The following is a 13,178-nucleotide window of genomic DNA, read 5'->3' as shown; positions in this document are numbered from 1 at the left end:
ACCTTCTATGCGCAGGATATTTCCGTTTCCTTGATTCGAATTTCTTTAGAGAAATAGTTACGGCTCGGTTAGAAGTATGCATATACTTCGAAAGTACCGTACAAGAGTTATGGCATTGCTAGTTTCCTGTAAAAGTCGGTCGCGGTCGTCTTTCATCTCTTAATACTTGACGAATTTCCCTGGAAAGTTTAAGACTCGAGAGGAATTCATCTTGTCTGGTCGACAGGCGCGAGATAACTTCATTTTGTCATCTTTCTTTTGCGTTAGTCTATCTGTTCGGAAGTTTTTCTTTTTCAAGAAATCAATCGATATTTCCAAAAATACTTCCTTGTAAATCTAGAAAGTATCTATGAAACAGTGGACCAACTATCGTTTCCAGTGAAACTGCTCTTCGATTTCAGCGTGTATTATCTTCTTTTACGAAACCATCGGAAGAAATCTATTTCTTACCTCAATAATCGATAAAAAAAAAAAAAAAAATATAATCTCATAAGTCAAGAACATTTTGTTCTTAAATGGACGAAATATATCTATATCGTTCTTTAAAGTTACACATTGAACCAATCTGTTCGAATTTGAAGAGCCTCTCAGCATTTTTCAGACTATCTCGTCGATAGTAGCTCTCTCTCTTTCTTTTTCTTTCTTCACCTGCATTTCCCTCGACGATGGTACTAGGTAGTTTACGACACCTTATGCCTTCCCTATAGCATTGCGCATAATGCTTTCGATTCTTGGGATACCGTAAAAACACACGAAGAATATCTTTCTCGGGGAACAAAGAGCCAGGCGGGAGAAATACTCCGGTGCGGCGAATGCTTCGACGTCTGCTACACGACTCGCGAACAACCATCTCATTGCCCCTGTAAAGTAGCAGTTTTAGGTTTCCCCGAGAGAGCTCTTTCTGTCGCGTTGAACCTCCGCCAATTGAACTACGCATCGTACCGCGGTTCTTTGCTCTAAGTGCACTCTATGTCCGAGTTGCTTCTTCGAGTAACGTTCTTTCTTAGACGAGCAAAGGAATGGTCAACCTTTACAATTATTCTGATTTATGGAAGATCGTGGAAGCCGTAGAGATCGTAAGACACTCATTTAAGTTTCAATAAATTTCAGCTGCTCGTAGAGGAAGCTGCTACAAGTTTTCTTGTTACGACGAGACGTTACGCTGGATTTGCTCCTTTTCGGCACTTTGTATTTCAACTACGTCGTGATGTTGAAATATTAAAAGAGTCTCTAGCGCGAATTATCGTCGAAGAAGAAGAAATTTGTTTGGCGTTAAATAAACGCAATTATTACGATACAAAACTCGTGGTACCTCGTGAACGAAGAAAATGGATTTCTTTGATGATTCCTTAATATCCAATTTGTCTGTTAATTGTTACCTGTGTGTTATGAGAGAATCGTCAAAAAGTTGCAAAATTCTGACGAATAAGATCGAAAACATGATTTGGCAGGATTCTCATTGAAGCGAAGTTTGCGCCGACTGCGAATAGAACTTGATGCAAAACTAGTTTAACCATTACGAAGCAACTCGTTGCCCGTAGAAGGAAACTTAGTCGCACATATTTCCCAGAATAACTCTAATTATAGTTGCGGTAAACTTAGATAGGGAAGAGTGCCAATTACTTTTCATCAGGTTTTACCTGCGCCATGTTTGGAGACAAAAAGCGGTATATCATTTTAAACAATGCTGCGAGCGCGATGTATTGCGAAGCAGGATGTTTATGCGCCTGCTTGTTTCACATTGAAACGAAAGAAAATTCTGATACCGGCGTTCGTTTCCTTTTCCTCGGACAAAACGATAAATCACCGGACAAGTTTTCTTGCCACCTGGTTCTCCGGTTGCTGTGATTTCTTTCGATTAATCAAACACGTACATCCGACATACGGATTACCATTAATTTCAACCGTTTCAACGAAACGTTCCGTGACATTCGTCGAATTAATCTTCGTTTTAACGAGAAAAACTTTCCACATCGAGTCCTCCACTATCGTCTAACTTTTTCTATCGTCTTTTCCTTGAGAATGCTCTAGGCACCCTTCGCGAAAGTGCAAACACGCGTGACAAGAAAATTCGGCGGAAAATTTACCAAGATTATCAAACGCATAAAAGGTATTGAAATATTTTCATAGAAACCGTTCCACAAGAACTCGATCTCGAAAATATCGAAACATCGAATTCCACTTGATTTCTGTCCATTAACCGACGATTTATTTTACTCGTTCGATCTACCGCGAACATTTCCAAAACGTATGACAAGCGAGAAATAAATCGGCCGCGTGGATTTCGCGCGCGTGGGAAACCCGTGCAGCTTTCATGGTGGCTAAATGAACGCGATTGTACGACCATTAGGGGAGAGAACACGGTACAAAGACCAGTTTTCGAGTGACGGGTTTGCTGCTTATTCTTTGACCGTGACCGTTTCGAATCGTTGCTTTCGACGCGGCTCTGCGACACGCGAAAAGCTTCGTCGCGGCGCTTCGAATTCTCTTCGACTGATTGTCGTTTCATTTATCTTGCAGCGTTATCACGGCGAAACTTTCTCGCGCAACAGGACGGAGACGGAGCACGTTTTCGTCGTGCAACGCGAAAATCCTCGAATTTAGAGAGGTTGCGACGTTGCAAATTATTTGGCGAACGCTGGTCAATTGATTAATGTCGAATTTAGAAGTGCAAAACGAATGTGTTGCGTGAAATTGAAGCTTGATCGTGCACGTGTTCGTAACTTTTTCTTACAGCGTTGATGCGATCGAGATTTGTTTCAATTTCAAGGAATCTCTCGCATCTTTTCGATATAAGTGTTTCTTCTTTTTCAAATAAATCTTTAGTCGCTGTATTGTTTAAATTTCAAGGCAATTTCAAGACGATGCAACGGATTCGTAAAAATGATCTTTTCCTGTCGAATCGATTTCTTAAAATATCGTCCGCGTGGTACGAGACACCCTACGAAATGATTTCTCTTTAGGCAGAAAGCACACGGACAAAGAGTACAGATTAGAGTACACTGTACAGCGGAGTACAGTTAACAAAAACATCAAGTTACTCTGGCGAGGGTAAAACGTAACAGTACTAAAAGGGATTTGTACGGAGTTCGGAGTTTGAGAAAATGCTGCAATAATACAAATTGGTCGTTTTCAAGCTGGGAATATCGCGTTGCGTTCAGGAACAAAGGTTTCATTCTGAATTTCACGTGTCTTAAATTAATCCCTTTGCTAAATTTGGGAAATACATACGCGGAATGTTACTGCAGGCCTCTCGAGTAAATCACTGGATTCTCGCGAGCCCGTAAAATCACAATTAATTTAAAGTTAGCTTCGTGGCTTGACCAGCTGCACATCACTGTTACGTTAATTTCGCAGATGAAATTCAGAATTTCGTCGCCACTTTTGTGACTCGTGTGGATACGGTGCATCGAACTTGGTCGTCTGTCATTATTAGACTGCAGGTATTTAAACAAATTCATATTTGTAAAAGCGAAAACATTGTTCGAACGCGCGAGAATTTAAAATTTACTCTCTCGTGTGAAATAAAAGACGTGACTTATCCTTGTTCCATTTTATGGCCATTTTATACATTACATATTTATCTTATTGGTAAATATGATTTTTTTATTTTATTTGGTATCCCATTTATTTTATATTTCCTCTCACGGTATTAAACGACTATTGCCAAAGACCACTAGACACGCGATAAACGAGGAAGAAAGTCTCTCGGCGTAAAGGTTAACGAAATGGCAAAGAACTTTGTAAGAGGGTCTCGGCAAAAAGGATCATGGATTCTAGTAATCCTGCCTGGTTCTAAGTTTAAAAGAAACTACCCACTAGTGTCTACTATTCCTCTGTTTCCAGATATACATTAAATTAAGTCCCGGTCCTTTCTCTGCGAACGATTTACCGGACCTTGTTAATCTTCTTGGAAACGTTCCACTAAAACGATATGTCGTTTAACGAGAAGCGTTTAACCGAATTTATATCGCGTATTCAATAAATTCTTGCTACGTAATTCCATGAAACGGCTAGCAGAGATTATTAACAGGAAAATTGCCGTGAATTTAATAATTGCAAAACAAGATGTTTAAAATACATGTTTTCATGAGTTTGGTAATTCTTGTGTTAATATGTTCGTATAATACATCGTTGATAATATCATCATTATCTGTGTTACATTTATGCTAACAAATAATTCACGTATCTCTCGCGAGACGTGTCTCTCCATTTCAAAACTTTGCATATTACTTATGCCTCACAGAAGCTCTCACATTTTTTCGTACGCGAATTCATTTTTTAGTGGACATTTTTATTTTTTTAAATTCTTATATGATTCTATAGATTCTAATCGCTTTTCGATTGATCGACATATTTCCTTCAAATATCCGATACATTTACATATCTTTGAATTGAAAGAATAATTCTTATTTCGATATCATAATCATCCATATTATTCGATTTATAGAAATTTATTTTTATACTCGTCAAGTAGATCGTAGTTCTCCTTCCAAGTCGACATTACACGAATATTGTCAAAAAGCGTGTCTACTCAAATCCAAACACGCACAACAAACGTATTAAATACTATGTATTGTACAAAGCACATTGTCAAATCGGTATCAAAGGCAATTTTTTTCGTAATTAGCTATGTTGTAAAAATACACATCGATATAAATTTAACACGCGCGCTGTAAACAAGAACATGAAATGCCAAATTACTCTTCGTTATTAACAAACAAGCGATATATTATCCTCAACGAGATTCAGCAAGTATTCACAAGATACGATTCTCACGTTGCACAAAGTCGTGAAAACGTCATTTCCTTTGCTTTATCGCGTCATCACGCTATGTTTCATAATTTCACAGCGTCGCGAAACTCTTGCTCGTAGGATTTTCAGTAGCACGAAATTCCGGATAGCATGCATAACATGCATCTCATAACCGAACGACTCGAAATACGTGTCATTAAATTATTCTAGGTTGCCGGTGAGGCTAACCATCGTACGGTGCATGCAGGAAATTAAAAGGAGATCCGAAGTTCGGCTAGCAACACAGGAGATAGAGAGACACGTGCTGCTATGGCACATTTGGTATTCTTCCGAGAGACGGTCGGGTACCTAGGGATGGCAGCTTTTAAAGTAGTCCAACCCCTGTTGGTTTCATCCGTGTTGTAAGAAGTCGAGAGGAAGTTTCCGACCGGAGGAGGATCCGAGGAATCCGCGCTTTCCTCGCACGACCATAACTTCTGTCTCTCTGGTGTATGAAATCCCGAACGAAAGTAGCGATCTTCGAGAATCTAGCGAAATTTATTTAGTCTTTATTTTGAGTACGTTGCATAGATTTTCTGAGAAATGAATTTTTCCCGAAGAAAAAAGGAAAATACGAGATAATACGTGACGTTCTGTACTGTACGTTATCATTCGTGCGATACGTCTATTGCGTTATTTCTCTTCTACCGTAAGAGCTGAGTAAGAAGGGTTCCTTGATATTACGTAAGATTTACGAATATTGTATCATCGTTTAAGAATCGTACGCATGTTTTTCAATGATTGGAGCTATTCACGTTTTCAGTCGTTCATGTTGAGAATTGTGGATCTTAATTGGCGAAATAAAATTAAAGGAACACTAAGGTTACACTTAGGATTCGTATTAACACGTTCGTCGCCCAGCGTGATTCGGCTAAGTTTCTTGCGGGGTCCAAATCCGACCACCGATACGCAGAACGTAAATAGAGCGACAAGCAGAAATTCATTGTTTGTCGCCCTCGATTCATTGTAAAGAAAAGATTATTTAGTTCTGAAATGGCGAAAGCGATAAGCTTTCCAGCTAGAGTATTCCGAGGGATCTCATGGCAAATATTTCAGATCTTTCATTTAGTCGAGAAGCATACTTGTGAGACGTACATCAGTGATTTTTTCATTCTCAAAATGTTCAATAAACGGTAATAAAAGCAATAAAATATACAAATAATAAGTGGCAAACATCATCCCAAATGTGTTTGGAATGTTTTAACAACTACCATGCGATATAGCATAATACAATATTTTATCCAGAATATAAATTAATAAAAGGTATGGCATAGTGTATTTTTAATATCTTTATGTTGTGTATATCCTATATATAATATCGTATATTTAATTAACTCGAACAAGAAGATCGTTACCATACTTTGGTCACATAGATATGCGCGACATGACGACGATCATGTTAAAATAGCTTTAGATTTATTTAATAAACTATTTCCAGGATCTTCGTCGATATACATGTAGTATCTTAAATTGGTCTAGAGCAAGGACAAGTAAAAGGACAAGTAAAGGATGTTTTATTTGTTAACAAGTTGATATAGCTTGCGTATTTAATAACGATGAATATAATAATAAAGCGTGACGGATTATTCAGTGATAAACAATGTCAACGTGTTCGCTCGGCTTAGCTTTATACACCCGACCTCTCGGCGTGTGCTCTTAGAATCTTCAAGGACTGCTTTGACCTTAGATCGTTTCTTGGTCCTCTCGGGAAGACAACCCCCACTACGCTCGGATCAGGCCACCGTTCGCGTCTATGATCACATATGCCGCATTCTTCTGAAACAACAGACCGAAATAGACGTTCCTGGAAGTCGCGAAGGGGTTAGACAATTATGCGCTCGTCGATACATCGTATGCCACTCGTCGGGCAAATAAGGCGAACCGTCTGCGACATTGTAGAACCGCGAGCGACGGCCAGAAACGCGACCCATACTAAAACCTTGCAGCGTAACAAAGCGTACACCTCCCTCTTTTTCTGATACTACGTACATTTGCACGCGTCTCAGCACTCTCTTTGTCTCGGCATCTTCCATACCACACTGCCAACGGAACAGTTACATTCGTCTGTTTTTCGAGACGCTGTGTACACACGTACTTCGATACACTCGCATTCACATACGCGTGTCACTACTACGCGGCTAATCTAGTCTAGCACACAAAGCTATACATATCTGAATAGTTCATAACGATTTGAAAATTATTGCCAGCAACTTTTACGGAAAGTAATAAATTAGCAGTTCTATTTTAACCTGCAAATCAATGGTATTATATCAAGGGAGATTTGTTAAAAAATGCACATATTTTGGTGGAAGTGGAACTGGTTGGAGTAGCTCGATAACCGCGAGGAAAAGTAGTCGTCGCGAACCTATGCGGATCGAAAGTTTCCGCGACGGGCAGGCGCATCGGTGTAATTTCATTCAGTCGATTCAATGATTCGTAAACAATGATACGGTTTTATCGCGCACGCCGACGTCCACAATGAATACATTATGCATGACGGGAACAGAGTTGCCCACGGTCCTATTGTTCCGCGACGAAACAGGGGCGCTAAGACCGCGTGCAAGCAACTTTTGTCATCGAAAACGCATCCTCCCGTTAACCCACCTTTTCTCTTCCTTCCTCCGCGATGTTACACAATGAAAAAAAGAAAAAGAAAAACAGGAAGAAAAATATCTTCTTTTTTTCCTTTGAAGATTTATCGCGAAACTGTGGTAGCTGGCGAATGGTCATTTTTTAAAACGACGCTTCTTTCATTCGTGGAAATATCGACGGAGATATTTTAAAATGTCGAAAGGTCTCACCTTCCAATTTTTAGTAGAAATTGCTGGAAGGAGTGACGTCAGTGCGTTCAGTGTCCTACCTGAGGCAGGACGGTTCGGATCAATGGAAAGTAATTCGCGTCTCAGTGACACGGCCATGAAGAAAAGTCAGGCGTAAATCAGCGACCCGATGGAAATGGGTTAAATCCGCATCGATAGCGTCCTCCAGCGGAAAAGAGAGTCGATAGAAAAAAGGTACAAAAGCTTGCTCTAGTTCGTTTGGTTTTTATTATCCCGTAGAATCCTCTTCTTTTTGTCACCGTCTGTCGTCATTGTTCTTTAATTTTCTAAAGCGACAGGCGACCTTTTGTTTGGCCATTCTTTATCCAAGTTTTTACACATTTTGAGAAAACTAAGAATCGCTAAGAATCATTAAGATTCCATTAACGTGATTAGAGGACGGTTCCCGATAGAAAGAAGATTCGATAGCTTTCTGCTGTTTTTCTTTTCCCTATGTCTCCTAATATTCCTTTTATCTTGCTTAAAACACTTTACGTTCTGACTCGTAGCCTTTCGATTCGTCTTATCTCGAAAATCTTCGAAAGTTTCCTCAGGGAACGACTTACCAATCGTTTGGAAAGACGGTCGCGGGAATCGTCGTTTCCGCGTCAGAATATCCGTATTACAGAAGATTTCATTGATTTTATATGACGGGATCTGTGCTTCGCAGACGATAAAAAGAAAACACATTCGGCCTTGTTTCTCGGCTCGTTGTTCCTCTTTACACTCCAATTCTCCGCAAATCCCGCTGCTGATTCTTCCTTTCCTTGTCTCTCGTCGCGTTGCTCTTCTTCAAAAAACGATAAAAATTGCGAGCTTCCACGCGCCCGAAACCGAGCTCGCTCGCCTCGTCCTTCACAGCGAACATTGAAAAGAGAAAGAGCGTGAAATCTTCGCCATGATTCGAACTTTTTCCTCTTCGACCTTCCCCTTGATCTTCTCCTCGCGCGAATAAAACGTCGAAACCTTGGAAAGCGGCGCTGATCCGTGCATTCACCGGCACCATTCGCGCGACTTCCAATCGCTGACAGGGGAGTTCCGTGCGGATCATCGAGTCTTCTCTCGACTACGATCCATCGACAGCTGGTTTCGCCGTAAAAGGCCCGAATCACCAGCGTCGGATGCACTCGTCAGGAACGTGCTTTCGTATTCTACGCTTTTACGCGTTCCATAGCCCCCATTTCGCGCGTACACTATGGCAAATGACAAGGGGAACCGGCAGAGATAACCAGCTCGAGAGTATAGCGAGAGAACGAACATCGAGGGGAGAGCTCGAAGAAGGGGTTATTAACCGGTAGAACGTCGGCTCACGGGTCATACAGAGACACGTCTCTGTTTGCTAAAAATATTCTTTTGCGAATAGTCGAAGGGAAGAACGCTGCAGCTGACGACCGCCGAAACGAGATTATTTTCGCGACTTTGGAAGTACCGTGATGTCTTTCGTTTTACCGCTTTCTCGAGTACAATTTCAACATCGTCATCAGTCAGTGGTGTTCGCGCACAGTGTTCTATTTAAATCAACACGCTCGGATAGCTTTGAAATTGTTGACGATACTGGGAAATGTTTCAAATGAAAGTTAGGAGGGACACGTTATGCGAGACGAGTCAACATACGCTTGTAACGAAATCATATATTTTTTAATATATCGCTCGATTTAGCGTGAGATTCAGTTTTCATAAAGAACATGCGAAGCTACGCTGTTAAACAGTAGCTGCGGTACTGATATCTTTTTGAACTTAATATTCAAGAAGTATATCGTCCAGTTTGAAATACGTACACTTTAGTATAATTTCTAGTTGCTTATAGAGAACGAAATATTTCAAGTTTATCGCGAAAGTAGAGGAAGAACGAGAAGGAAGAGATTTTCTATTACGATATCGCGACGATTTAATTGCGGATAGGACAATATTTGCTAGAATATCCATCGGTGGGCAGTAAAATACGACGTGACGGACGAGGAGGCAACGTTCGTGGATAGTGGCAAGATTGATTGCGCGCGTTAACTCATAAGCGGTGTTATTGTAATTAACATGGACGACGGTAGGCCGGCAACGGTAGAGATGCATCGAACGCGGTAATTAATTTTCGTAGTCGGGTATCGCGAGATTCACGCGCATCCCTCGATCGAGCCTCAGCCAGGGTAGTTTCCTCTGCAAATAGTGCTTCGCCGATGAATAAGTTTGCGTCGTTAATACCGAGACAGCTCGCTGCCACCTCCTATCAAGTTTTCCTAGCGAACAATCTCGACGAGTTTACGCTAACAGCTAATAGTCGAAAGGTTTACCGAGTCTTCTCGAACGTTCGTTCCACCAACCCAACGTGTTTCTTCGGAATTGCCACTACCTTAGCCGTTTGAGCTCCAAGCAGCTGAATCGCGCTGTTTCGATTTTGTGTCGAAAAGTCCCGGTGCATTTGAACGACTGACGGTATTTTGTATTTCGTTGTTATCTTCTCAATAATTTTTATTGAACAAAATTTGAAATATTTATAAACTAACAATACACGTATGTAATAATTGCCGCTCGATTCTTTTCGCAGTATTTCGAAATCTTGCTCGATTTGTGGTAACAGTGGTTGAATTTAATCCAAATTTAAGAAAGCTTGGTATCTCTTTTTTTATATTGCTCGTCAAAAGACCGAAAATCACTGAAATTAAATTATGAAAATATTTTAAAGACTGCTATTCGATACATTAAAATACATCTTGTTAAAATAAGATACTTTTGAACGGAAGTGGAGGCACGTGGAAAGAACGTATATCGATTTGTAGTGGCAAACAGAAGTTACCTTGACTTTCGTTCGATTCCCGTTGGAACTTGTTCCGAACGAGGCGAGATCGATAAAACCGATCATTGGAAATGGCCAAGACCGGGCTAAACCGATCGAGACTAATCAATTGGCCGGAAATGGTCCTAATGTAAACCCGACCATCGCCTCTTGGACAAACACGAGATATTCCGAGTGTCTGGTGGCAGAGAACCTGTCATTTGTCCTCGGCCGATCGATCGCTTCGAGGAGGGATTGTGCCAGGCTTCGATTGTCTCCTGAAAAATTAATTAACTCGCCGTAGAACCTGTTTAGCCCAAATGGAATTTCAAAGTTTGGTCATCAAATATATATATATTGAACATTTTCCTCGCAAGTAGATTTGTGAAAAGAAAAAGAAAAAGAAATAGGAGTTTTACTATTCTAACAAATAAATAATAATAGAAATATTCGGAATAGCAAAATGTAAAAATAAAAAACTAAACGTTGTTACCATTTACACGCAGGACGATGATTTGAATAAATTTTTATTTATTTGTCGAGGAAAATTCAACAATCTCTAGCACGGTAGAATTCCAAGCTACTATAATCCAAAGATTATATTTACGCCATCGTTGAAAATGTTTCCTTTGGCTTTTAGCGGCAAGCTAGAAAACGCTAATACGCGGAAACACTAATATCGGCCGCGATGCTTGGCTTATTTCCACAGTCCATTCGCGGTGTCCGGAGGAAATAACTCAGACTTTTTTCGGTAGCTCGAACACGCTGGTTCCGCAAGTTCTTCGTTTTTTCGCGGACGATTTTCGAGGAATTAAAGCGACGGCATTCTCGGCCACGTGTCGGCGAAAGTTTTAAACGGTCGACACAAGCCGCCTTCTCGTGAAACGCGCTCTCGCGGGCCAATTAAATTTTGCTGCCTCCCTTGGGCCGAATAAAAGAAATCTTCCCCTTGTGCGTTTGCCTTCTCTACGAGCTTGGATTTTCTACGAAATTCCACGTTTTACCATACAATTCTTCTTTACGATGCTTAAATGTACTGAACGTTCGATGCATTAACCCGCTCGCCAAACTTTTCCTTATCGATAAAGTAACGTGGCTTTTCCACAAAAGTTTAAACCGAAATAATTCATCGCTTTAACACTGTTATTTCTGTTGCATTTTCCTTTCTTCTGGAATAAATGAAATTAACGCGTGATATCGTCATAAAAATAATGGTTGCGTCGTTAATTTTGTCGATCCAGTGCTTTCTTTCCCGTAACAGTTATAATCGACGCGTTGCAGGATATTTATAACAATTTCAAAGGTCCTTCACATACATGACACGTAACATGAATATGAATCGCTTCCTCGCAAAACTTTCACAGAACTTTTTCCCGCTTGTTTCACATGTTTGAATAATATTTGCAAAAATATACAACACTGGGTCAATTACACGAGCTCACGCGAGTCTCTTTGTAAATGTTGCAATTAAATTGTCACGCTTTGAATCGTTTCGCCTCGAGTTAAATTGGACTCGGATCCCTCGTGTGAATCGCAGCCCATTTAACGCTAAACCGTTGCTCGTGGCTATTTCGATGGCTGAGTTTCTTGGTCAAGGTCGACGAGTCTAGATTCCCAAATAATTAAGAATACCTCGTGACTACTCTTTTCGCGTTAAATCTCTCTTATTGAAAGAAAAAAAGAAAAAGAGATATAGCGTACCGTTAAAAAAGAAAGACACATAAATACACAAAACTATAAAAGGGAAACATAAAAAAGACCGTGTGTCTTATTTTTCAACGGTAACAAACGACCAGTTATATGCTTTCAGACAAATCGTAGTAACAAAAATCCTATTTTATCCTGGCCGCGGCAAGCATAGAAATTCGCGGCAGCAAAAATGGAGTAAAACTCAGTCGCTGTCGCGTGCACAACTTCCATCAAAGCCCTGTTACAGCATCGAAAACTGGGAAACAATCCACCCTCGTGTTCCCTCGATATTTCGTTGTCAGAATAAAGCGTGGGATGTTTACGCCAGAAAACTGCTGCAACTACAGCCCAGCGAGAGATCGACATCGCGATGAAGCTCACGCAGCCTCTGCTTATCGAGTCATTTTTCGCCCACGGAATTCCCGATGCGCTCACGTACAACCACCGTAAGATGCATAAACTTTCCAAATTGCGTCTGTCTATTAATACAGGTGGCGTGTATTCGAGTACATTTGCGACCGCAACCAACGCCACGCCGTGCTTTGATCACTCGCTTTCGTAACTCCCCGCTCCGCAAACGCCGGCGAAGTGCATTAACCGGATGAAACGGAATTTCCGAGTGTTACGTCGCGGTCCGCCCGCAACCGCCGTGTCCTTATCGCGAAAGTAACAACCTGAAATCGCGAAATATTTCAATTTTACGAATCTGTGTTTGACGTTTGTCCGTACGTTTTTGGTTAATATTGCAAAAAGATGTGCTGTTTTACGTGTCAAAACGATGGAACCTAGTTCTTGGAAGATTCGATAATCTCGGATCTTTGAACGATAGAAGGATAGGATCGACGAGTAATCAGAAATACGTACAAGGAAACGAATAAACGCGAACTGGGCGCTAGTAGTTGACACATATTGGATTGGCAACTAAGTGATTGCGGATTTTGTCATTAGGTGGTATTTGTTGAGGTTATTAGATGTATAAAGAGTGAAAAACGCGTGGATAGTGTAAGGTACAAAATATATATATATTGAATAGAGAAGTGTAATAATAAGTAGGAATAGAATTTGAGCTGGTCCAGATCCGCACGCTAGCAGTGTCACCTTATAACTGA

General features: G+C 40.6%; 1 protein-coding gene and 1 long non-coding RNA gene across 3 annotated transcripts in view; one reads left to right on the top strand and one right to left on the bottom strand.

Annotated features, from left to right (window-relative positions):
* The window catches only part of LOC100648160 (protein-tyrosine sulfotransferase), a 183,535-nt gene that overhangs the window by 66,523 nt on the left and 103,834 nt on the right, over positions 1-13,178 (top strand). The gene's annotated exons all lie outside the window — the stretch shown is intronic.
* On the bottom strand, positions 6,099-12,259 carry LOC125384767. Its single transcript, XR_007223527.1, has 2 exons — positions 7,596-12,259; positions 6,099-6,570 (listed from the first exon to the last, which is right to left on the bottom strand). It is a non-coding gene; the product is annotated as an uncharacterized LOC125384767 (long non-coding RNA).

The sequence above is a fragment of the Bombus terrestris genome, chromosome 3 (assembly GCF_910591885.1).
Source record: "Bombus terrestris chromosome 3, iyBomTerr1.2, whole genome shotgun sequence".
NCBI lineage: Eukaryota > Metazoa > Arthropoda > Insecta > Hymenoptera > Apidae > Bombus > Bombus terrestris.
This window is presented reverse-complemented; position numbering and strand designations above follow the sequence as displayed.